General features: G+C 41.5%; 1 protein-coding gene across 2 annotated transcripts in view; it reads right to left on the bottom strand.

The window, feature by feature from the left end:
• Positions 1-23,600, bottom strand: part of LOC139766166 (uncharacterized) — a 57,867-nt gene that overhangs the window by 22,344 nt on the left and 11,923 nt on the right. The gene's annotated exons all lie outside the window — the stretch shown is intronic.

The following is a 23,600-nucleotide window of genomic DNA, read 5'->3' as shown; positions in this document are numbered from 1 at the left end:
TATTCCAAATTCTATACATTCAAATATTCATTTGAATTGTTACTTTTTAAATTCTTAATTACCTTTCCCTCCCTATCAAGTTACTATCAGGACTAAAAACTCAGTGCCTCATTTGATGGCATCTACACTTCATACACTACTCTTGACAGTCTCATATACCCCAGTTCAGCCCAAATCACCCTCCATACACCAAATTAAACCCATTCATGATATCCAAAGCAGACCTCTCAACTTTTATCCCTGATAATCTAAAAACCTCCTTCATGCCATCCTCCAATCTCCATTTTGGTATCCTCCACCTCCTCCTTGCTCCCTTCATTTTTGACAATGGACCTCACTACTTTACTTCTGTTCACATCTATTCCCTACTTTTACCTTTCATGAACTCTACCAAATTTTAACTCTGTCTACTGAAGCTTCTCTTTGAAGTCTGCTACCAGAACTACATTATCTGCACACAGAAAATGCTTTACTTCTCATGCCATCCCAACCTTACTTAAATATAAAACCACCGCCCAGTCCATGACCTTTGCAATTACCTCCTCACAACCACATCCATAAACAAATTAAACAAACATGATGTCATCATATATCATGAAAGGAAACCCAAATACATATGGAACCACTCACTCTCCCTTCCTACTCATACAAATGCCTTACTCTTCCAGTTAAGACTCTTAAAGAAATTTAGTAACTTCCTATTACCTAATGCAATCATAGCACCTTCCCCAAGCCATTTCTATCAACTTTCTGTAAATCCTTAAATACCTTGTACAATTCACTCTTTTTCTCTGTGTAATTCTTACATGCATCTGTCCTGAGCCATCATGGCCGTCCCCAATCAGATCTTCATCGGAAGCCATCATCCACTTAACTGCAACTCTCATACATGTTATTCAGTTCAAGCATTCACTTTCATACCCAATGCCATAAGCACCTCATGCTGATTCTTACAAATGTCAAGCAATCAACAAAACTGTCACCCAACTGCTTGAGAAACCTGACAACAAACCCATTCATTACTACTTAGGGCATAGTTAATCAATATTCATTCTAGGCATAAAATGATGAAAGATTAAATTTTCTCTTTAATCAATGATGATTCAGTTAAAATGATTAAAAACAAAAAGCTTATGAAAAGGGATTAAAATAAATGTACTCTGCATGAAAAATAGTTTAGAAAAGATAACAATAAAAATAAATGAACATTCCTCAATACTCAACCAAATACTTTACTAAATGTTTGTTTCTTTTTTTGAAGAAAATAACACAAATAACACAATATTTGAGCATCTGTCATAACTTAAGCAAGCAGTCACATCATTTAGTTCTTCCACAAGCACAATTATCAATTTTTCTTCTGCATCAGATATGACCTGAGAAAACACAAACTATCAATGGTCACTCAAAGGTGTAACAGTGAATGCAAATGGTCTAGTTTGATAGTAACTGAATGTTTCCCATTTGTATAATGTATGCATAAAACTGCACATTACCAGCATAGTTTTAAAGGGAGTCAGTTAGGGGTACTCCTGACCACGTGAATTACCTGAAAAAAAATTTGAAAGGCTGTGGAGTTAAGGCTAGCTCATGTTCAAAAGCCATTAGAGAAACCATAGATACAAGAAAAAGGAACCAGAAATTGTTACTATTACCCAGGCCATTACACAAACTTATCAACCTTTCACCAATGTGTCATTCGGCATGAAGAAAAAGCACCCTGCTAAGACCAGCTTAAAGTTTCCTGAGATGTTAATATCACAGTTGAACAAACAAGAGCTCTCCCACAGGAACTCGAGGCAACAGCTTTTCCAGAGTTGACTGTCCAAGTATCTTTTGCAGAATCAACACAAAAGATTTAACCTTTCAACAAAGCTAATGAGGAGGTAGAGAACAAAAGTATGGAGACTACAGAAGCAGATGGACCTCACGTCATCCAAATTGTGCACCACCTCTGAAAGGCTCATAAATAGTCTCCTTGTACCTTGACCATAAGGTCTTAGACTGTTTTATGAGACAGTAGGTGTTCTAAACCAGTATGAGGGTACACTGTCATGACCATATAAAGATAAAAGTTTTGCTCTGGCTACATATTACAAGTCGTAAAGCCAAAAAATTTCCTTGTAATATACTTGCCTTACCATCAGGTACATTACACAACTGGCTCAATAGAATTAGTATGAATGTTGCTAGAATACTTATACACTCCTCTGATCCTCTTTCCGCCAAACCCATACATGGACTACTGGCATTCCACATACAAACATATGTTCTCCTTGTTACACATAAAACCTGAAAAACACTCAACTCACAGTTCATTCACTGTAACTCTAGATTTACCTCTGGGGAGCACGATGTGCTAGCCCTGCCTTTTGGCCATATAGTGGGAGCACAGACAGTAGTAAGTAGGATTATTGGGTAGAAACATTAGGCAGAAGTAGCAGGCAGGAACATTAGGCATGAGCATTACGTAATAGTAGTCAATAGGAACATTAGGTAGGAGCCTCTACAAACACTGTGCTAGACTTGCCTTCTGCCAGTGGACTGTTAAAGGGTGAGGCACTAAGAAGTGGCACCAGATTTCACTGGTCATGGAGACTCTATTGCCAAGGCCACCCCCTTGAGGGAGTTCCAGTTGGAACAGGAATCAGATATATATATAGATAGATAGATCAATTTAATTAACTCAGAATTTTTACTACCATCATTAACATCATATATATATAAATATATATGTCGTAGAAGGCAACTAGAGGGGACGGGAGCGGGGGGCCAGAAATCCTCCCCTCCTTGTATTTTTTTAACTTTCTAGAATGGGAAACAGAAGAAGGAGTCACGCGGGGAGTGCTCATCCTCCTCGAAGGATCAGACTGGGGTGTCTAAATGTGTGTAGATGTAACCAAGATGTGAAAAAAGGAGAGATAGGTAGTATGTTTGAGGAAAGGAACCTGGATGTTTTGGCTCTGAGTGAAAAGAAGCTCAAGGGTAAAGGGGAAGAGTGGTTTGGGAATGTCTTGGGAGCAAAGTCAGGGGTTAGTGAGAGGACAAGAGCAAGGGAAGGAGTAGCAGTACTCCTGAAACAGGAGTTGTGGGAGTATGTGATAGAATGTAAGAAAGTAAATTCTCGATTAATATGGGTAAAACTGAAAGTTGATGGAGAGAGATGGGTGATTATTGGTGCATATGCACCAGGGCATGAGAAGAAAGATCATGAGAGGCAAGTGTTTTGGGAGCAGCTGAATGAGTGTGTTAGTGGTTTTGATGCACGAGACCGGGTTATAGTGATGGGTGATTTGAATGCAAAGGTGAGTAATGTGGCAGTTGAGGGAATAATTGGTATACATGGGGTGTTCAGTGCTGTAAATGGAAATGGTGAAGAGCTTGTAGATTTATGTGCTGAAAAAGGACTGGTGATTGGGAATACCTGGTTTAAAAAGTGAGATATACATAAGTATACGTATGTAAGTAGGAGAGATGGCCAGAGAGCGTTATTGGATTACGTGTTAATTGACAGGCACGCGAAAGAGAGACTTTTGGATGTTAATGTGCTGAGAGGTGCAACTGGAGGGATGTCTGATCATTATCTTGTGCAGGCTAGGGTGAAGATTTGTATGGGTTTTCAGAAAAGAAGAGTGAATGTTGGGGTGAAGAGGGTGGTGAGAGTAAGTGAGCTTGGGAAGGAGACTTGTGTGAGGAAGTACCAGGAGAGACTGAGTACAGAATGGAAAAAGGTGAGAACAATAGAAGTAAGGGGAGTGGGGGAGGAAAGGGATGTATTTAGGGAATCAGTGATGGATTGCGCAAAAGATGCTTGTGGCATGAGAAGAGTGGGAGGTGGGTTGATTAGAAAGGGTAGTGAGTGGTGGGATGAAGAAGTAAGATTATCAGTGAAAGAGAAGAGAGAGGCATTTGGACGATTTTTGCAGGGAAAAAATGCAATTGAGTGGGAGATGTATAAAAGAAAGAGACAGGAGGTCAAGAGAAAGATGCAAGAGGTGAAAAAGAGGGCAAATGAGAGTTGGGGTGAGAGAGTATCATTAAATTTTAGGGAGAATAAAAAGATGTTCTGGAAGGAGGTAAATAAAGTGCGTAAGACAAGGGAGCAAATGGGAACTTCAGTGAAGGGCGCAAATGGGGAGGTGATAACAAGTAGTGGTGATGTGAGAAGGAGATGGAGTGAGTATTTTGAAGGTTTGTTGAATGTGTTTGATGATAGAGTGGCAGATATAGGGTGTTTTGTTCGAGGTGGTGTGCAAAGTGAGAGGGTTAGGGAAAATGATTTGGTAAACAGAGAAGAGGTAGTAAAAGCTTTGCGAAAGATGAAAGCCGGCAAGGCAGCAGGTTTGGATGGTATTGCAGTGGAATTTATTAAAAAAGGGGGTGACTGTATTATTGACTGGTTGGTAAGGTTATTTAATGTATGTATGACTCATGGTGAGGTGCTTAAGGATTGGCAGAATGTGTGCATAGTGCCATTGTACAAAGGCAAAGGGGATAAGAGTGAGTGCTCAAATTACAGAGGTATAAGTTTGTTGAGTATTCCTGGTAAATTATATGGGAGGGTATTGATTGAGAGGGTGAAGGCATGTACAGAGCATCAGATTGGGGAAGAGCAGTGTGGTTTCAGAAGTGGTAGAGGATGTGTGGATCAGGTGTTTGCTTTGAAGAATGTATGTGAGAAATACTTAGAAAAGCAAATGGATTTGTATGTAGCATTTATGGATCTGGAGAAGGCATATGATAGAGTTGACAGAGATGCTCTGTGGAAAGTATTAAGAATATATGGTGTGGGAGGTAAGTTGTTAGAAGCAGTGAAAAGTTTTTATCGAGGATGTAAGGCATGTGTACGTGTAGGAAGAGAGGAAAGTGATTGGTTCTCAGTGAATGTAGGATTGCGGCAGGGGTGTGTGATGTCTCCATGGTTGTTTAATTTGTTTATGGATGGGGTTGTTAGGGAGGTGAATGCAAGAGTTTTGGAAAGAGGGGCAAGTATGAAGTCTGTTGTGGATGAGAGAGCTTGGGAAGTGAGTCAGTTGTTGTTCGGTGATGATACAGCGCTGGTGGCTGATTCATGTGAGAAACCGCAGAAGCTGGTGACTGAGTTTGGTAAAGTGTGTGACAGAAGAAAGTTAAGAGTAAATGTGAATAAGAGTAAGGTTATTAGGTACAGTAGGGTTGAGGGTCAAGTCAATTGGGAGGTAAGTTTGAATGGAGAAAAACTGGAGGAAGTAAAGTCTTTTAGATATCTGGGAGTGGATCTGGCAGCGGATGGAACCATGGAAGCGGAAGTGGATCATAGGGTGGGGGAGGGGGCGAAAATCCTGGGAGCCTTGAAGAATGTGTGGAAGTCGAGAACATTATGGGTATGTTTGAAGGAATAGTGGTTCCAACAATATTGTACGGTTGCGAGGCGTGGGCTATGGATAGAGTTGTGCGCAGGAGGATGGATGTGCTGGAAATGAGATGTATGAGGACAATGTGTGGTGTGAGGTGGTTTGATCGAGTAAGTAACTTAAGGGTAAGAGAGATGTGTGGAAATAAAAAGAGCATGGTTGAGAGAGCAGAAGAGGGTGTTTTGAAATGGTTTGGGCACATAGAGAGAATGAGTGAGGAAAGATTGACCAAGAGGATATATGTGTCGGAGGTGGAGGGAACGAGGAGAAGTGGGAGACCAAACTGGAGGTGGAAAGATGGAGTGAAAAAGATTTTGTGTGATCGGGGCCTGAACATGCAGGAGGGTGAAAGGGGGGCAAGGAATAGAGTGAATTGGATCGATGTGGTATACCGGGGTTGACGTGCTGTCAGTGGATTGAATCAGGGCATGTGAAGCGTCTGGGGTAAACCATGGAAAGTTGTGTAGGTATGTATATTTGCGTGTGTGGACGTATGTATATACATGTGTATGGGGGTGGGTTGGGCCATTTCTTTCGTCTGTTTCCATGCACTACCTTGCAAGCGCAGGAGACAGCGGCAAAAAAAAAAAAAAAAAAAAAAAATATATATGGGGAGAAAAGAGTGGTCAGAGTAAGTGAGCTTGGAAAGGAGACATGTGTGAGGAAGTACCAGGAGAGACTGAATTTGAAATGGCAAAAGGTGAGAGCAAATGACACGAGGGGAGGAATGGGATGTATTTAGGGAAGCAGTGATGGCTTGCACAAAAGATGCATGTGGCATGAGAAACGTGGGAGGCGGGCAGATTAGAATGGGTAGTGAGTGGTGGGATAAAGAAGTAAGGATGTTAGTGAAAGAGCAGAGAGAGGCACTTAAACCATTCTTGCAGGGAAGTAGTGCAAATGACAGAGATGTATAAGAGAAGGCAGCAGGAAGTCAAGAGAAAGGTGCAAGAGGAGAAAAAGAGGGCAAATTTGAGTTGGGGTGAGTGAGTATTATTAAATTTTAAGGAGAATAAAATCATGTTTTGGAAGGAGGTAAATAACGTGCATAAGACAAGAGAACAAATGGATACAATGGGGAAGGGGGCAAATGGGGAGGTAATAACAAGTAGTGATGAAGTGAGAAGGAGGAGTGAGAATTTTGAAGGTTTGTTGAATGTGTTTGATGACAGAGTGGCAGATATAGGATGTTTTGGTTGGGGTGGTAAGCGAAGTGAAAGGGGTCAGGGTGAATGGTGTGGTAAACAGAGAAGAGGAAGTGAAAGCTTTCTGGAAGATGATATCCAGCAAGGCAGGAGGTTTGGATAGCATTGCAGTGGAATTTATTAAAAAAGGGGGTGACTGTTGCTGATTGCTTGGTAAGGATATTCATTGTATGTATGGATCATTGTGAAGTGCTTGAGGGTTGGCAAAATGCATGCATATTGCCATTGTACAAAGGCAAAGGGGATAAAGGTGAGTGTTCAAATTACAGAGGCATAAGTTTGTTGAGTATTCCTGGGAAATTATATGGGAGGGTATTTATTGAGAGGGTAAAAGAATGTGCACAGCATCAGATTGGGGAAGAGCAGTGTGGTTTCAGAAGCGGTAGAGGATGTGTGGATCAGGCACTTGCTTTGAAGAATGTATGTGAGAAATATTTAAAAAAACAGATGGATTTGTATGTAGCATTCATGGACCTGGAGAAAGCATAAGATAGGGTTGATAGAGATGCTTTGTGAAAGGTTCTAAGAGTATACTGTGTGGGAGGCAAGTTGCTAGAAGCAGTAAAAAGTTTTTACCAAGGATGTACAGCATGTGTATGAGTAGGCAGAGAGGAGAGTTATTGGTTCCCAGTGAATGTCGGCTTGTGGCAGAGGTACATAATGTCCCCATGGTTGTTCAGTTTGTTAATATAAGGGGTGGTTAGGGACTTGAACACTAGAGATTTGGAGACAGAGTCAAGTATGCAGTCTGTTGGGGGATGAGAAGGGCTGGGAAAAGAGTCAGTTGTTGTTCACTGATGATACAGTACTGGTGGCTGATTTGGGTTAGAAACTGCAGAATTTGGGGAATGAGTTTGGTAAAGTGTGTCAAAGGAGAAAGTTGAGAGTAAATGTGAATAAGAGCAAGGTTATTAGGTTCAGTAGACTTGAGGGACAAGTTAATTGGGAGGTAAGTTTGAATGGAAAAAACTGGAGAAAGTGAAGTGTTTTAGATATCTGAGAGTGGACTTAGCAGCAGATGGAACCATGGAAGAGGAAGAGACTCACAGGGTAGGGGAGGGGGCAAAGGTTCTGTGAGCATTGAAGAATGTGTGGAAGGCAAGAATATTATCTCAGAGAGCAAATATGTGTATGTTTGAAGGAATGGTGGTTCCAACAGTGTTATATGGTTGCAAGACATGGGCTACACATAGGGTTGTATGAAGGAGGGTGGATATGTCTGAGGACAATATGTGGTGTGAGGTGGTCTGATCAAGTAAGTAAGGAAAGGATAAAAGAGATAAGTGGTAATAAAAAGAGTGTGCTTGAGAGAGTGGAAAAGAGTGTGTTAAAATGGTTTTGACACATGGAGAGAATGAGTGAGGAAATTGAGAGTGGAAAAGGGTGTGTTAAAATGGTTTTGACACATGGAGAGAATGAGTGAGGAAAGACTGATAAAGAGGATATATGTCAGAGGTGGAGGGAACAAGGAGAAGCAGGAGACCAAGTTGGAGGTGGAAGGATGGAGTGAAAAAGATTTTGAGTGATTGGGGCCTGAACATACAGGTGGGTGAGAGGCATGTAAGGAATAGGGTGAATTGGAACGATGTGGTATACCGGGGTAGACATGCTGTCAATGGACTGAACCAGGGTATGTGAAGCATCTGGGGTAAACCATGGAAAGTTTTATGGTACCTGGAAGTGGAAAGGGAGCTATGGTTTCAGTGCATTATATATGACAGCTACAGACAGAGTGTGAACAAATGTGGCCTCTTTCTCTGTATTCCTGGAGCTACCTCTCTGAAGCAGAGGATATCAATACTGTTTTCATGTGGGGTGGGGTAGTGACTGGAATGGATGAAGGCAAGCAAGTACGAATTGTACATGTGTATGTATGTAATGTCTGCATATTTGTGTATATGTATGTACATGTTGAAATGTATATGTGTGTATATTTGGCCATTTATGAATATGTGTGTATATGAGTGGATGGGCCATTTTTCATCTGTTTCCTGGCGCTACCTTGCCGACACAGGAAACAGCAATTATGTATAACAAAAAAATTACATATGTATATATAAGTATACCAGGAGTTGTGGGAGTATGTGATAGAGTGTAAGAAAGTAAACTCTAGATTGATATGGGTAAAACTGAAAGTGGATGGATAGAGAGAGACATGGGTGATCATTGGTGCCTATGCACCTGGGTATGAGAAGGAAGATCATGAGAGGCAAGTGCTTTGGGAACAGCTGAGTGAGTGTGTTAACAGTTTTGATGCACGAGAACAGGTTATAGTGATGGGTACTTTGAATGCAAAGGTGAGTAATGTGGCAATTGAGGGAATAATTGGTAAATATGGGGTGTTCAGTGTTGTAAATGGAAATGGTGAAGAGCTTGTAGATTTGTGTGCCGAAAAAGGACTGGTGATTGGCAATACCTGGTTTAAAAAGAGAGATATACATAAGTATATGTATGTAAGTAGGACAGATGGCCAGAGACAGTTACTGGATTACGTGTGAATTGATAGGCCCGTGAAAGAGAGACTTTTGGATAGTAATGTGCTGAGAGGTGCAACTGGAGGAATGTCTTGTGGAGGCAAAGGTGATGATTTGTAGAGGTTTTCAGAAAAGAAGAGAGAATGTTGGGGTGAAGTGAGTGGTGAAAGTAAGCGAGCTTGGGAAGGAGACTTGTGTGAGGAAGTACCAGGAGAGACTGAGTGCAGAATGGAAGAAGGTGAGAGCAAAGGACGTAAGGAGAGTAGGGGACGAATGAGATGTATCTTGGGAAGCAGTGTTGGCTTGCGCAAATGATGCTTATGACATGAGAAGTGTGGGATGTGGGCAGACTAGAAAGGGTAGTGAGTGGTGGGATGAAGAAGTAAGATTATTCATGGAAGAGAAGAGAGGCATTTGGACAATTCTTTGCAGGGAAATAGTGCAAATGACTGTGAAATGTATAAAAGAAAGAGGCAGAAGGTCAAGAGAAAGGTGCAAGAGGTGAAAAAAAAAAGGGCAAATGAGAGTTGGGGTGAGAGAGTATCATTAAATTTTAGGGAGAATAAAAAGATGTTTTGGAAGGAGGTAAATAAAGTGCATAGGACAAGAGAACAAATGGGAACATCGGTGAAGGAGGCTCATGGGGAGGTAATAACAAGTAGTGGTGATGTGAGACGGAGATGGAGTGAGTATTTTGAAGGTTTGTTGAATGTGTTAGATAACAGAGTGGCAGATAGAGGGTGTTTGGGTCGAGGTGGTGAGCAAAGTGAGAGGATTAGGGAGAATGATTTGGTAAACAGAGAAGAGATAGTGAAAGCTTTGTGGAAGATGAAAGCCAGCAAGGCAGCAGGTTTGGATGGTAATGCAGTGGAATTTATTAAAAATGGGGGTGACTGTGTTGTTGACTGGTTGGTAAGGATATTTAATGAACGTATGGCTCATGGTGAAGTGCCTGAGGATTGGCGGAATGCATGCATAGTGCCATTGTACAAAGGCAAAGGGGATAAAGGGGAGTGTTCAAATTACAGAGGTATAAGTTTGTTGAGTATTCCTGGGAAATTATATGGGAGGGTATTGATTGAGAGGGTAAAAGAATGTACAGAGCATCAGATTGGGGAAGAGGAGTGTGGTTTCAGAAGTGGTAGAGAATGTGTGGATAGGTGTTTGCTTTGAAAAATGTATGTGAGAAATACTTAGAAAAACAGATGGATTTGTATGTAGCATTTATGGATCTGGAGAAGGCATATGAGAGAGTTGATAGAGATGCTCTGTGGAAGGTATTAAGAATATATAGTGTGGGTGGTAAGTTGCTAGAAGCGGTGAAAAGATTTTATCGAGGATGTAAGGTATGTGTACGAGTAGGAAGAGAGGAAAGTGATTGGTTTTCAGTGAATGTTGGTTTGCAGCAGGGGTGCGTGATGTCTCTCCATGATTGTTTAATTTGTTTATGAATGGGGTTATCAGGGAGGTGAATGCAAGTTTTGGAGAGATGGGCAAGTATACAGTCTGTTGTGGATGAGAGGGCTTGGGAAGTGAGTCAGCTGTTGTTCGCTAATGATACAGCGCTGTTGGCTGATTCGGGTGAGAAACTGCAGAAGCTGGTGACTGAGTTTGGTAAAGTGTGAAAGAAGAAAGCTGAGAGTAAATGTGAATAAGAGTAAGGTTATTAGGTACAGTAGGGTTGAGGGATAAGTCAATTGGGAGGTAAGTATGAATGGAGAAAAACTGAAGTGAAGCGTTTCAGGAAAGCAAAAATGAATATGTTTGAAGGAATAGTGGTTCCAACTATGCTATATAGTTGCGAGGCGTGGGCTATAGATAGGGTTGTGTGAAGGAGGGTGTTGGAAATGAGACGTTTGAGGACAATATGTAGTGTGAGGTGGTTTGATCGATTAAGTAATGAAAAGGTAAGAGAGATGTGTGGTAATAAAAAGAGTTTGGTTGAGAGAGCAGAAGAGGGTGCTTTGAAATGGTTTGGTCACATGGAGAGAATGAGTGAAGAGAGATTGACAAAGAGGATATATGTGTCGCAGTTGGAGGGAACGAGGAGAAGTGGGAGACCAATTTGGCGGTGGAAAGATGAAGTGAAAAAGATTTTGAGCGATCAGGGTCTGAACATGCAGGAGGGTGAAAGGCATGCAAGGAATAGAGTGAATTGGAACGGTGGTATACCGGGGTTGACATGCTGTCAATGGACTGAACCAGGGCATGTGAAGCGTCTGGGGTAAACCATGGAAAGTTTTGTGGGGCCTGGATGTGGAAAGGGAGCTGTGGTTTTGGTGCATTATACATGACAGCTAGAGACTGAGTGTGAATGAATGTGGCGAGGAATGGGCTGTATTTAGGGAAGCAGTGATGGCTTGGGCAAAAGGTGCTTGTGGCATGAAAGTGTGGGAGGTGGGCAGATTAAAAAGAGTAGTGAGTGGTGGGATAAGGAAGTAAGATTATTAGTGAAAGAGAAGAGAGAGGCATATGGACGATATTTGCAGGGAAATAATGCAAATGTCTGGGAGATGTATAATAGAAAGAGGCAAGAGGTTAAGAGAAAGGTGCAAGGGGTGAAAAAAAAAAAAAAAGGGCAAATGAGAGTTGGGGTGAGAGAGTATCATTAAATTTTAGGGAGAATAAAAAGTGGTAGAGGATGTGTGGATCAGGTGTTTGCTTTGAAGAATGTATGTGAGAAATACTTAGAAAAGCAAATGGATTTGTATGTAGCATTTTTGGATCTGGAGAAGGCATATGATAGAGTTGATAGAGGTGCTCTGTGGAAGGTATTAAGAATATATGGTATGGGAGGCAAGTTGTTAGAAGCAGTGAAAAGTTTTTATCAAGGATGTAAGGCATGTGTATGAGTAGGAAGAGAGGAAAGTGATTGGTTCTCAGTGAATGTCGGTTTGCGGCAGGGGTGCATAATGTGTCCATGGTTGTACAATTTGTTTATGGATGGGGTTGTTAGGGAGGTGAATGCAAGAGTTTTGGAGAGAGGGGCAAGTGTGCAGTCTGTTGTGGATGAGACAGCTTGGGAAGTGAGTCAGTTGTTCGCTGATGATACAGTGCTGGTGGCTGATTCGGGTGAGAAACTGCAGAAGCTGGTGACTGAGTTTGGTAAAGTGTGTGAAAGAAGAAAGCTGGGAGTAAATGTGAATAAGAGCAAGGTTATTGGGTACAGTAGGGTTGAGGGACAAGTCAACTGGGAGGTAAGTTTGAATGGAGAAAAACTGGAGTAAGTGAAGTGTCTCAGATATCTGGGAGCAGATTTGGCAGCAGATGGAACCATGGAAGCGGAAGTGAGTCATAGGGTGGGGAAGGGGGCGAAAGTTCTGGCAGCGTTGAAAAATGTGTGGAAGGTGAGAACGTTATCTCGGAAAGCAAAATTGGGTATGTTTGAAGAAGTGGTTCCAACAATGTTATATGGTTGCGAGGCGTGGGCTATTGATAGAGTTGTGCGGAGGAAGGTGGATGTGCTGGAAATGAGATGTTTGAGGACAATATGTGGTGCGAGGTGGTTTGATCGAGTAAGTAATGAAAGGGTAAGAGAGATATGTGGTAATAAAGTTATTGAGAGAGCAGAAGAGGGTGTTCTGAAATGGTTTGGTTACACGTAGAGAATGAGTGAGGAAAGATTGACCAAGAGGATATATGTGTCAGAGGTGGAGGAAACAAGAAGTGGGAGACCAAATTGGAGGTGGAAAGGCGTGCAAGGAATAGAGTGAATTGGAACGATGTAGTATACCGGGGTCGACATGCTGTCAGTGGATTGAACCAGGGCATGTGAAGCATCTGGGGTAAACCATGGAAAGGTTTGTGGGGCCTGGATGTGGAAAGGGAGCTGTGGTTTCAGTGCATTATACATGACAGCTAGAGATTGAGTGTGAACGAAAGTGGCCTTTGTTGTCGTTTCCTAGTGCTGCCTCACGCACATGCAGGGGGAGGGGGTTGTCACTTCATGTATGGCAGGATGGCGACGGCAATGAATAAGGGCAGATGGTATGAATTATGTACATGTGTATATATGTATATGTCTGTGTGTGTGTATATATATGTATACGTTGAGATGTGTAGGTATGTATATGTGCTTGTGTGGACATGTATGTATATACATGTATATGTGGGTGGATTGGGCCATTCTTTTGTCTGTTTCCTTGCGCTACCTTGCTAATGCGGGAGACAGCGACAAAGTATAATATATATAAAATGAATAATGAATAAAAATATGTTTTGGAAGTAGGTAAATAAAATGCATAAGACGAGAACAAATGGGAACATCGGTGAAGGGGGCTAATGGGGAGGTAATAACAAGTAGTGGTGATGTGAGAAGGAGATGGAGTGAGTATTTTGAAGGTTTGTTGAATGTGTTAGGTGACAGAGTGGCAGATATAGGGTGTTTTGGTCGAGGTGGTGTGCAAAGTGAGAGAGGTCAGGGAGAATGATTTGGTAAACAGAGAAGAGGTAGTGAAAGCTTTGCGGAAGATGAAAGCCTGCAAGGAGGCAGATTTGGATGGTAATGCAGTGGAATTTATTGTAAAAGGGGGTAAGTGTGTTATTGACTGGTAGAAAGGATATTCAGTGTATGCATGGCTCACGGTGAAGTGCCTGAGAATTGGCGGAATGCATGCATAGTGCCATTGTGCATAGGCCAAGGGGATAAAGGTGAGTGTTCAAATTACAGAGGTACAAGTTTGTTGAGTATTCCTGGTAAGTTATATGGGAGGGTATTGATTGAGAGGGTGAAGGCAGGTACAGAACATCAGATTGGGGAAGAGCAGTGTGGTCTCAGAAGTGGTAGAGAATGTATGGATCAGGTGTTTGCTTTGAAGAGTGTATGTGAGAAATACTTAGAAAAACAAATGGATTTGTATGTAGCATTTATGGATCTAGAGAAGGCATACGATAGAGGTGACAGAGATGCTCTGTGGAAGGTATTAAGAGTATATGGAGTGGGAGGTAAGTTACTAGAGGATGTATGGCATGTGTATAAGTAGGAAGAGAGGAAAGGGATTGGTTCTCAGTGAATTTTAGTTTGCGGCAGGGTGCATGATGTCTCCATGGTTGTTTAATTTGTTTATGGATGGGGTTGTTAGGGAGATGAATGCAAGAGTTTTGGAGAGAGGGGCAAGTATTCAGTCTGATGTGCATGAGAGGGCTTGGGGAATGAGTCAGTTGTTGTTCGCTGATGATAAGAGCTCTGGTGGCTGATTTGCGTGAGAAACTGCAGAAGTTGGTGACTGAGTTTGGTAAAGTGTGTGAAAGAAGAAAGCTGAGAGTAAATGTGAATGAGAGCAAGGTTATTAGGTATAGTAGGGTTGAGGGACAAGTCAACTGGGAGGTACGTTTGAATGGAGAAAAACTGGAGGAAAAGAAGTGTTTTAGATATCTGGGAGTGGATGTGGCAGTGGATAGAACCATGGAAGTGGAAGTGAGTCACAGGGTGGGGAGGGGGCGAAGGTTCTGGAAGCATTGAAGAATGTGTGGAAGGCAAGAACACTATCTCGGAAAGCAAATGGGTATGTCTGGAGGAATAGTGGTTCCAACTATGTTATATGGTTGCGAGGCATGGGCTATAGATAGGGTTGTGCGGAGGAGGGTGGATGTGTTGGAAATGAGATGTTTGAGGACAATATGTGGTGTGAGGTGGTTTGATCGAGTAAGTAATGGAAGGGTAAGAGAGATGTGTGGTAATAAAAAGAGTGTGGTTGAGAGAGCAGAAGAGTGTTTTGAAATGGTTAGGTCACATGGAGAGAATGAGTGAAGAAAGATTGACAAAGAGGATATATGTGTCAGAGGTGGAGGGAACGAGAAGTGGGAGACCAAATTGGAGGTGGAATGATGTAGTGAAAAAGATTTTGAGCGATCAAGGCCTGAACATACAGGAGGGTGAAAGGTGTGTAAGGAATTGAGTGAATTGGAATGATGTGGTATACCGGGGTCGACGTGCTGTTAATGGATTGAACCAGGGCACGTAAAGCGTCTGGGGTAAACCATGGAAAATTTTGTGGGGCCTGGATGTGGAAAGGGAGCTGTGGTTTCAGTGCATTATACATGACAGCTAGAGACTGAGTGTGAACAAAAGTGGCCTTTGTTGTTGTTTCCTGGCACTACCTCGTGCGCATTCGGGGGATGGGGGTGTCGTTTGATGTGTGGCAGGGTGGCAGCAGGAATGGATGAAGGCAGCATGTACGAATATGTACATGTGTATACATGTATATGTCTGTGTATGCATATGTATGTATACATTGAAATGTATAGGTATGCATATGTGCGTGAGTGGGCGTTTATGTATGTACATGTGTATGTGGGTGGGTTGCGCCATTCTATAATCTGTTTCCTTGCCCCACCTTGCTAATGCAGGAGACAGCATCAAAGTATAATAGTTTTAGGCACAATGGAGTAGATAAGAAGGAAATGGAACTATGAAAGTGGAAGTGAGTCATAGGGTGGATGAGGGGGTAAAGATTTTGAGAACACAGAAGAATGTGTGGAAAGAGAGAAAGTTGTGTGGGAGGGCAAAAATGGGTATGTTTGAAGGTGTAATAGTTCCAACAGCATTATATAGATGCAAGGCACAGACTATAGATATGGCTATTTGGAGGATGGAGAATGAGTTGGAAATGAAAAGACTGAGGACAACATGTAATGGACTGCATGAGTAAGTGATGAAAGGGTAGGGCAGAGATGTGGTAAAAAAAAAAAAGAGTATGCTTGAGAGAGCAGAAGAGGGTATGCTGAAATCGTTAGGACATACAGAGAGAATTAGTGAGGAAAGGTTGATAAAGAGGTTATGTGAGTCAGAAGTGGATGGAACAAGGAGAACAGGGAGACAAAACTGGATATGGCAAGAGAGTAAAAAAGATCTTGAGCAATCAGGGAGTGATCATGCAAGAGGGTGAAAGGCGGTACCAGACAGAGTGAACTGGAACTATATGGTTTGATCAAGTAATGAAAGAGTAAGATAAATCTTTGATAATGGAAAGAGTGTGGTTGAGAGAGCTGAAGAGGGTGTGCTGAAGTGGCATCTCACCATGATTCAAACAGACACTAAAAATCCTTACCACACCTATAAGCAACAACAGTCACCAACCTTTCTTAACAGATTCAACTACATTACCATCCACTCCAGCTGCTGCCTTGCCACAATTCATCTTATGTAAGGCTTTCATCAACTCTTCTCTCTTCACCAGACCAGTCTCCATGACTTTCTCACTTCGCAAACCACCACAACCCAAACCCCATACATCTGCTACTCGGTCATCAAATACATTCGGTAATCATTTAAAATGCTTCATCTCCTCCTCACTTCATCACTACCTGTTATCACTTCCCCTGTTGCCCCCTTCACTGATGTTCCCAGTTGTTTGCACATTATTTACTTCCTTTCAAAAAATCTATTTATTCTTCCAAAAGCTTAATGATACTTTTTGTCCTCTGCTCCCATTTGCCCTCTATTTCAACAACCCCTGCACCTTCCTTTTGACCTCCTGGCACTTTATCTTATGAATTCCCAATTGCTTCTCTTTTTCTCTCACCAGCAACTTTACTTCTTCATTCCACCTCTCACAACCCTTTCTAATCTGCCCACTTCCCACCTTTCACATCTCATATACATGTCACACATGCTAACACTGCTTCCCTAAATACCTCTCATTCTTCACCTACTCCACTTGATTCATTAACTCTCACCTTTTACCATTCTATATCCAATCTCTCTGGGTATTTCTTCACACAAGTCTCTTCTCCAAGGTCTCTTACTCTTATGACTCTCTACTCCCCAACATTTTTTCTTTTTCAAAAACCTTTACAAATCTTCATGCTTGCCTCCACAAGGTGGTGATCAGACATCTCACCAAGGTGCCCCTCTTGGCACATTTACATCCAAGAGTATCTCTTTTACACTCCTATCAATTACTATGTATTCCAATAATGCTCATCAACAATCTCTCCAAACCATATCAGCACACCCTCTTAAGCTTTCTCAATATCACCTTTTTGCTACCACACATCTCTCTCACCCTTTTCTTTATTTGCAAAACATTCACCCTCTTCAGCACAGCTTTATCTATACCCAATGCCTCACATCCAAAAGATATTGCTAGGACTAATATTCTTTCAGATATACCTGTTTTTGTTTCACAAAATAAAATTCCTTCTTTCTACACATTCTTCAGCACTCCAAGAACCTTCATACTCTCTCCCACCCTATGACTTGCTTCTTCCATGATTCCATTTGTTGCTATGTCTACTCCCAGGTATCTACAACTCTTCACTTCCACAAATTTTTCTCCATTAAAACTTACATCCCATCTAAATTGTCCCTAAACCCCGCTGAACCTAATAGCTGTGCTTTTATTCAAATTCACTCTCAACCTCCTCCTTTCACACGCTTCCAAACTCAATTACTACTGCAGTTTCTCAGTCAAATATGCTACCTTTGCTGTATCATCAGCAAACAAATGACTCCCTTCCCAGGCCCTATTGTCACCCATGGACTGCATACCAATCACCCCCTCTCTCTTCAAGACATGCATATACCTCCCTCACCAACCCATCCATAAACAAATGTAATGACCATGGTGACATCACACATCCCAGCTGCAGACCAACATCCACTTGGAAACAATCATTCTCCTCTCTTCCTACTCATGCACAAGCCTTACACACCTGGTAAAAACTTCTCACTGCTTCTAGCAGCATACCTCCCACAATATATATACTTAAGATCTTCCACAAAGCATCTATATCAACCCTATCATATGCCTTCTTCAGATCCATAAATGCCACATACAAATCCATCTGTTTTTCTAAATGTTTCTCACACACATTCTTTAAAGCAAACACCTGATCCACACATCCTCTAACACTTCTGGAACCATACTGCTCCTCCCCAATCTGATGCTCTGTATATGCCTTCACCCTTTGTCAGTATCCTCCCATACAACTTCCCAGTTATACTAACTTATACCTCTGTAGTTTGAACACTCACGTTTACTCCCTTTGCCTTTATACAATGGTGCTATACATGCATTTTGCCAGTCCTCAGGCACCTCACAATGATCCATACAAACAAAGATAATTCTTACCAACCAATCAACATCCGTGTTCAGATTAGCACAGAATTTTCCAAACTTTAAAGAAACGTTGTTAACAGATGTCCTAATCAGCCAGCAGATACTGACACTGTTATGTACGAGAATTTACAATGAGCAATGCAGGATAAAGACTTTTATCATTCTTGGAGATTTCATTATCCCAGAAATCAAATGACAAAGTATCTCAGGAGTAAAAAGTGAACCTGCTAAACCTATCAACTTTGACAGACACCCCCCCCAAGAAACACACACTCCAAACTGACTGCAATGGAAGCCAACCCACACAATCTAGTTCTTGCATCCCAGTTGTTCCCAGTCACTAACATCCTTGTTGGAGAACATTCAGGCACCTGTAACCACAACATGGCCAAACTCTACACAAATATCAAAAATGATGACCCCCCAAACCAGTATTGTTACCCTTAACTTCAAAAGAGTGGAGAGAAATACCCCCCAAACCAGTATTGTTACCCTTAACTTCAAAAGGGTGGAGAGAAATAAGACATTACAAGAAGTACTAGACAGATGGTGTTCAACAGAAGAGAGGTTACTAGAGAGACAACAAATGTTGGTATAATGAAGAGAAAAAGAGGAAGGCCTATCAGAGAAGGAAAGGTCATGGGATGGGTTGTAAAGTCAAGAAGAAACCCGAGATTCTTAGCACCCCTGATCCCAGGAACTAAGGGTTCATAGATTTGTTGGACTCTATCATGATTTATCTAAAGACAACTATGCAGACAGGAGGTGGCAAGAAAATTCATGTGAAGAAAATAAGTGAAGTTTGAGTTGGTGTATGATGCCAGTAAGAAGATGGTAAGACTAGCCTGACAGTCTTCTGAACAGACATAAGATCAGCAATCTGACATGGAAAGTGTTATCAGGCTTCTGGGCACCACTTTCATGGTAGTACAACCCTGGGTAGCTGCTGTCAACAGCCTACCACCTAAAGGACTGCTACATGGTTAGGGGATAGGATATTCCTTGAGTTACCTGGGGTACTGGAAGGGGCCAATGCAATATTATCCGAGTCCTCCCTCTTGCTGGCAACTGAGTCCCACAAGCAAGTGCAGTCAGAGAAGAACACCTTACATTTGCAGGAGTCGTGAGAGGGGCCATAAATCTAATTCATGGGCCCTCCCTCTCATAAGCAGCAGAGTCACACAAGAAAGAATATATACGAGGCAAGAGCCACAGGAACCAGCTGTAGCAGTATAGAGGATTATAGAATATGGAGGATTAAAGAGTATAAAGGAAAACAGAGTAGGAAGGATCATAAAGATGATGACAGAGTATGCCTTACAGTCTCTTTTCACAAGTTTCTGAATTCTAATTCCTGAGCCACAATTTAGTGACCCTATGGTTAATTAGAGACCAGTACAGAAAATATCTGTGGCATGCAGAAAACAAGATAAGGAAGACTTAACTATAATACTGTTTTAGCAGAAAATGAAAAAGGAAGAAATTAAATTTTATAACCATCAAATGGTCATTAGTAAGAAAATTTATCTACATTCTACAACTATGTTATAAAAATAAACTGAAAAAGTTGATAAGTCAAAATGCTTTAAACTAAGTAAGAACAGATGAAGCATATTTGAAACAAGCTGGAGAATGCTGAGTCAAACAGCATGTGAATAATTTCAGTCATGCGTTGAGAAAAGCAACCTGATGATTAAAAGCAGGGAAAGTGTAGAAGAGCGGACAGAAACTTGAAGAACCCTACAGATTTTGATAGGGGAATAAGGAGACATAAGGACCCATTAAGTATTGCAGAAATGGTATGACCCTGGAGTATATCTTGCCTTATGAATACAATGATGGTAAATAGAGAGATAACTGTGAAACTAAAAATGTTTCAGGAAATGAGAGCTGAAGAGAGATTTAAAGACTGTTGCCTTATGCAGTCCTAAACCAAACATGAACAAATTAAGTCGACTGTCTTACAAAAAAATCTTTGACAAGAATATCACTATCTACATCATGCTAAAAGTATGGTGTAAACAAGGTAAAACTCATGAAGGAATATCAGATAAACAAATGAAATGATGTTGATTATAATCAAGTTCCCCACTCTGAAAATGCTGCCAACTACAACAGCATGTGTAATGACAGTTATAATTCATCATGAATCAAATAATAAAACACATAGGGAACACATGAAAAACAGGTAATATAAGACCTACAGGTCTGTAATATGGTTAATTGCTAAGGGAAATCAGGATGTCTATTAATGTCTATCCAGTTCACAGCAACTTAAATGAAAAAAATAATCATCTAACATCTTGAATTCATTGTGTAATTTGTAAAGCACAAGAACTTAATGGTTATTCAGTGCTTCTTATTATGAAAAAGATATCTGAAAACCTTAAAATATCTACAAAATTGTGCATTCTGGCTTCCTTTACAAGGTTCTGAAATCTTGCTACTACGAATGTCATTCTTTCTTTTTTTTCATTCTTGTTCACCATTTCCCAAGTATGAGTTAGTGCCACAAACAGACATGGAAAAGGCCTCGTTTGTTCACAACCATTCTCTACCTGTTTAGCCTAATTTGAAAAAAAAAAAAAATCTTCAGACAATTTTGGTAGGGCAAAAATTGGCATGCATAACGGAACAGCAGTCCCATCAATGTTACGTGAATGAGAAGAATGGGCTACAGATGAGGATGTGTGGATGATGGCAGGTGTGCTGGAAATCATATGTCTGTGGACAATGTGTGGTTGTGAGGTGGTCAAACCAAGCAAGCAATAAAAGGGGCAAGAGAGAGGTGTGGCAAGAAAAATAATGTGGTTGAGAGAGCCAAAGAGAGCATGCTGATATGATTAGGACCACAGAGAGAATGAGTGAGGAGAGGTTAACAAAGAGGACACAGATGTATGATATGGAGGGAAAAAAGAGAAGGGATGCACTATATGGGAGATGGAAGGATGGAGAGAAAGATTTTGAGCAGAGTGCCACTGCATAAAGGCTGGGGGGATAAAGGTGAGTATTCAAACTACAGAGGTATTAGTTTGTTGAGTGTATATGGTAAGTTGTATGAGATGGTAGGGAGTGAAGGCAAGTACAGAGCATCAGACTGGGTAGGAACAGTGTCGGATCAGAAGAGGTAGAGGATGTGTGGATAAAGTGTTTGCTTAAAAAAATGCGTGAAAAATACTTACCAGAACAGATGGATTTATATGTTGCATTTATGGATCTGGAAAAGGCATATGAAAGGGTTGATAAAGATGCCTTGTGGAAGGTCATAAAATATATATGATATGGGATAAAAGCTGCAAGCAATGAGATGTATTTATCATGGGGGTAAGGCATGTGTCTGAATGGGAAGAAAGGAAAGAGAATGCTTCCAAGTGAAGGCTGGTCTGTGGCAGGGGTGTGTGATGTCACCATGACTGTTTAATTTGTTTATGGTTGGAGTGGAGAGGGAGGTAAATGAGGGTCCTAGAGAGAAGGGTGAGTATGCAGTCAGCTAAGAATGGGAGGGTCTGGGAAGTATGTTGCTGTTTGCTGATGATAAAGCACTGGTGGCAGATTCAAGTAGGAAAATGCAGAAGTTGGTTTCTGAGTCTGGTAGTGTGTGAAAGGAAGAAGTTGAAAGCAAATGTGAATAAAAGCATGATTATTAGGTTTAGCTTGGGTGAGGGCCAGGATGGTTGGGGTGCGAGTATGAATGGAAAAAAAAATCTGGAGGAAATTAAGTGTTTCAGATACGTGAGAGTGGACAGGGCAGTGAATGGAACAATGGAAAAGGAAGTGAATCATAGGGTGGGTGAGAGAGCATAGGTTCTAAGAGCACTACGGAATGTGGGAAGATTGTCATATGGTAGAGCAAAAATGGATTTGTTGACAGTATAGTAGTCCTAACAACATTACTTGGATGCAAAGCATGGGCTATAAGATAAGGCTGTGTGGGGTAAGGTAAATGTTGTTTATCAAATGTTTGAGGACAAAATATGGTGAGGTGGTATGATGGAGTAGGTAATGAAAGGGTGTGAAAAAGGTGTAATACTATGAATGTGGTTGAGAGAGCTGAAGAGGGTATGCTAAAAGAGTCTGGGTATATAAAGAAAATGGGGGAGAGAAGGTTGAGAAAGATGATATATGGGTCAGAAGTGAGGGAACAAAGAGAACAAGGAGACCCATGGAGATGGAAGGACGGAGTTAAAAAGATTTTGAGCGACTGGGGCCTGAAAATGCAGGAGGGATAAAGTGAAATGGAACGATGTGGTATACAGGGATCAACATGCTGCCAAAGGACTGAACCAGGGCATGTGTAGGGTCCAGGGTAAAGCATGAGAGGTCTGTGAGCCTTGGTTGTGGATTAGGAACTGTGGTTTTGGTGCATTTTACATGACAGCTAGAGAATAGATGCAAGCGGATGCGGCCTTTCATCTGATCCTGGCACTACCACACTAACATGGGAAATAGCAATCATGAAGGAAAAAGAATATTCATAAATATATATTCATTTTGTTTATTTTGCTTTGTCGCTGTCTCCCGCATTAGCGAGGTAGCACAAGGAAACAGACGAGAGAATGGCCCAACCCACCCACATACACATGTATATACATACACATCCACACACGCAAATATACATACCAATACATCCCAATGTACATATATATATACACACACAGACATATACATATATACACATGTACATAATTCGTACTGTCTGCCTTTATTTATTCCCACCGCCACCTCACCACACATGGAAAAAACAAACCCCTCCCCCCTCATGTGTGCGAGGTAGCACTAGGAAAAGACAACAAAGGCCCCATTCGTTCACACTCAGTCTCTAGCTGTCAAGTAATAATGCACCGAAACCACAGCTCCCTTTCCACATCCAGGCCCCACAGAACTTTCCATGGTTTACCACAGACACTTCACATGCCGTGGTTCAATCCATTGACAGCACGTTGACCCCGGTATACCACATCGTTCCTATTCACTCTATTCCTTGCACACCTTTCACCCTCCTGCATGTTCAGGCCCCGATCACTCAAAATCTTTTCACTCCATCTTTCCACCTCCAATTTGGTCTCCCACTTCTCGTTCCCTCCACCTCTGACACATATATCCTCTTGGTCAATCTTTCCTCACTCATTCTCTCCATGTGACCAAACCATTTCAAAACACCCTCTTCTGCTCTCTCAACCAAACTCTTTTTATTTCCACACATCTCTCTTATCCTTACATTACTTACTCGATTAAACCATCTCACACCACACATTGTCCTCAAACATCTCATTTCCAGCACATCCATCCTCCTGCGCACAACTCTATCCATAGCCCACGCCTCGCAACCATACAACATTGTTGGAACCACTATTCCTTCAAACATAGCCATTTTTGCTTTCTGAGATAATGTTCTTGACTTCCACACATTCTTCAAGGCTCCCTGAATTTTCGCCCCCTCCCCCAGCCTATGATTCATTTCCACTT

Source organism: Panulirus ornatus, chromosome 57 (assembly GCF_036320965.1).
Source record: "Panulirus ornatus isolate Po-2019 chromosome 57, ASM3632096v1, whole genome shotgun sequence".
NCBI lineage: Eukaryota > Metazoa > Arthropoda > Malacostraca > Decapoda > Palinuridae > Panulirus > Panulirus ornatus.
This window is presented reverse-complemented; position numbering and strand designations above follow the sequence as displayed.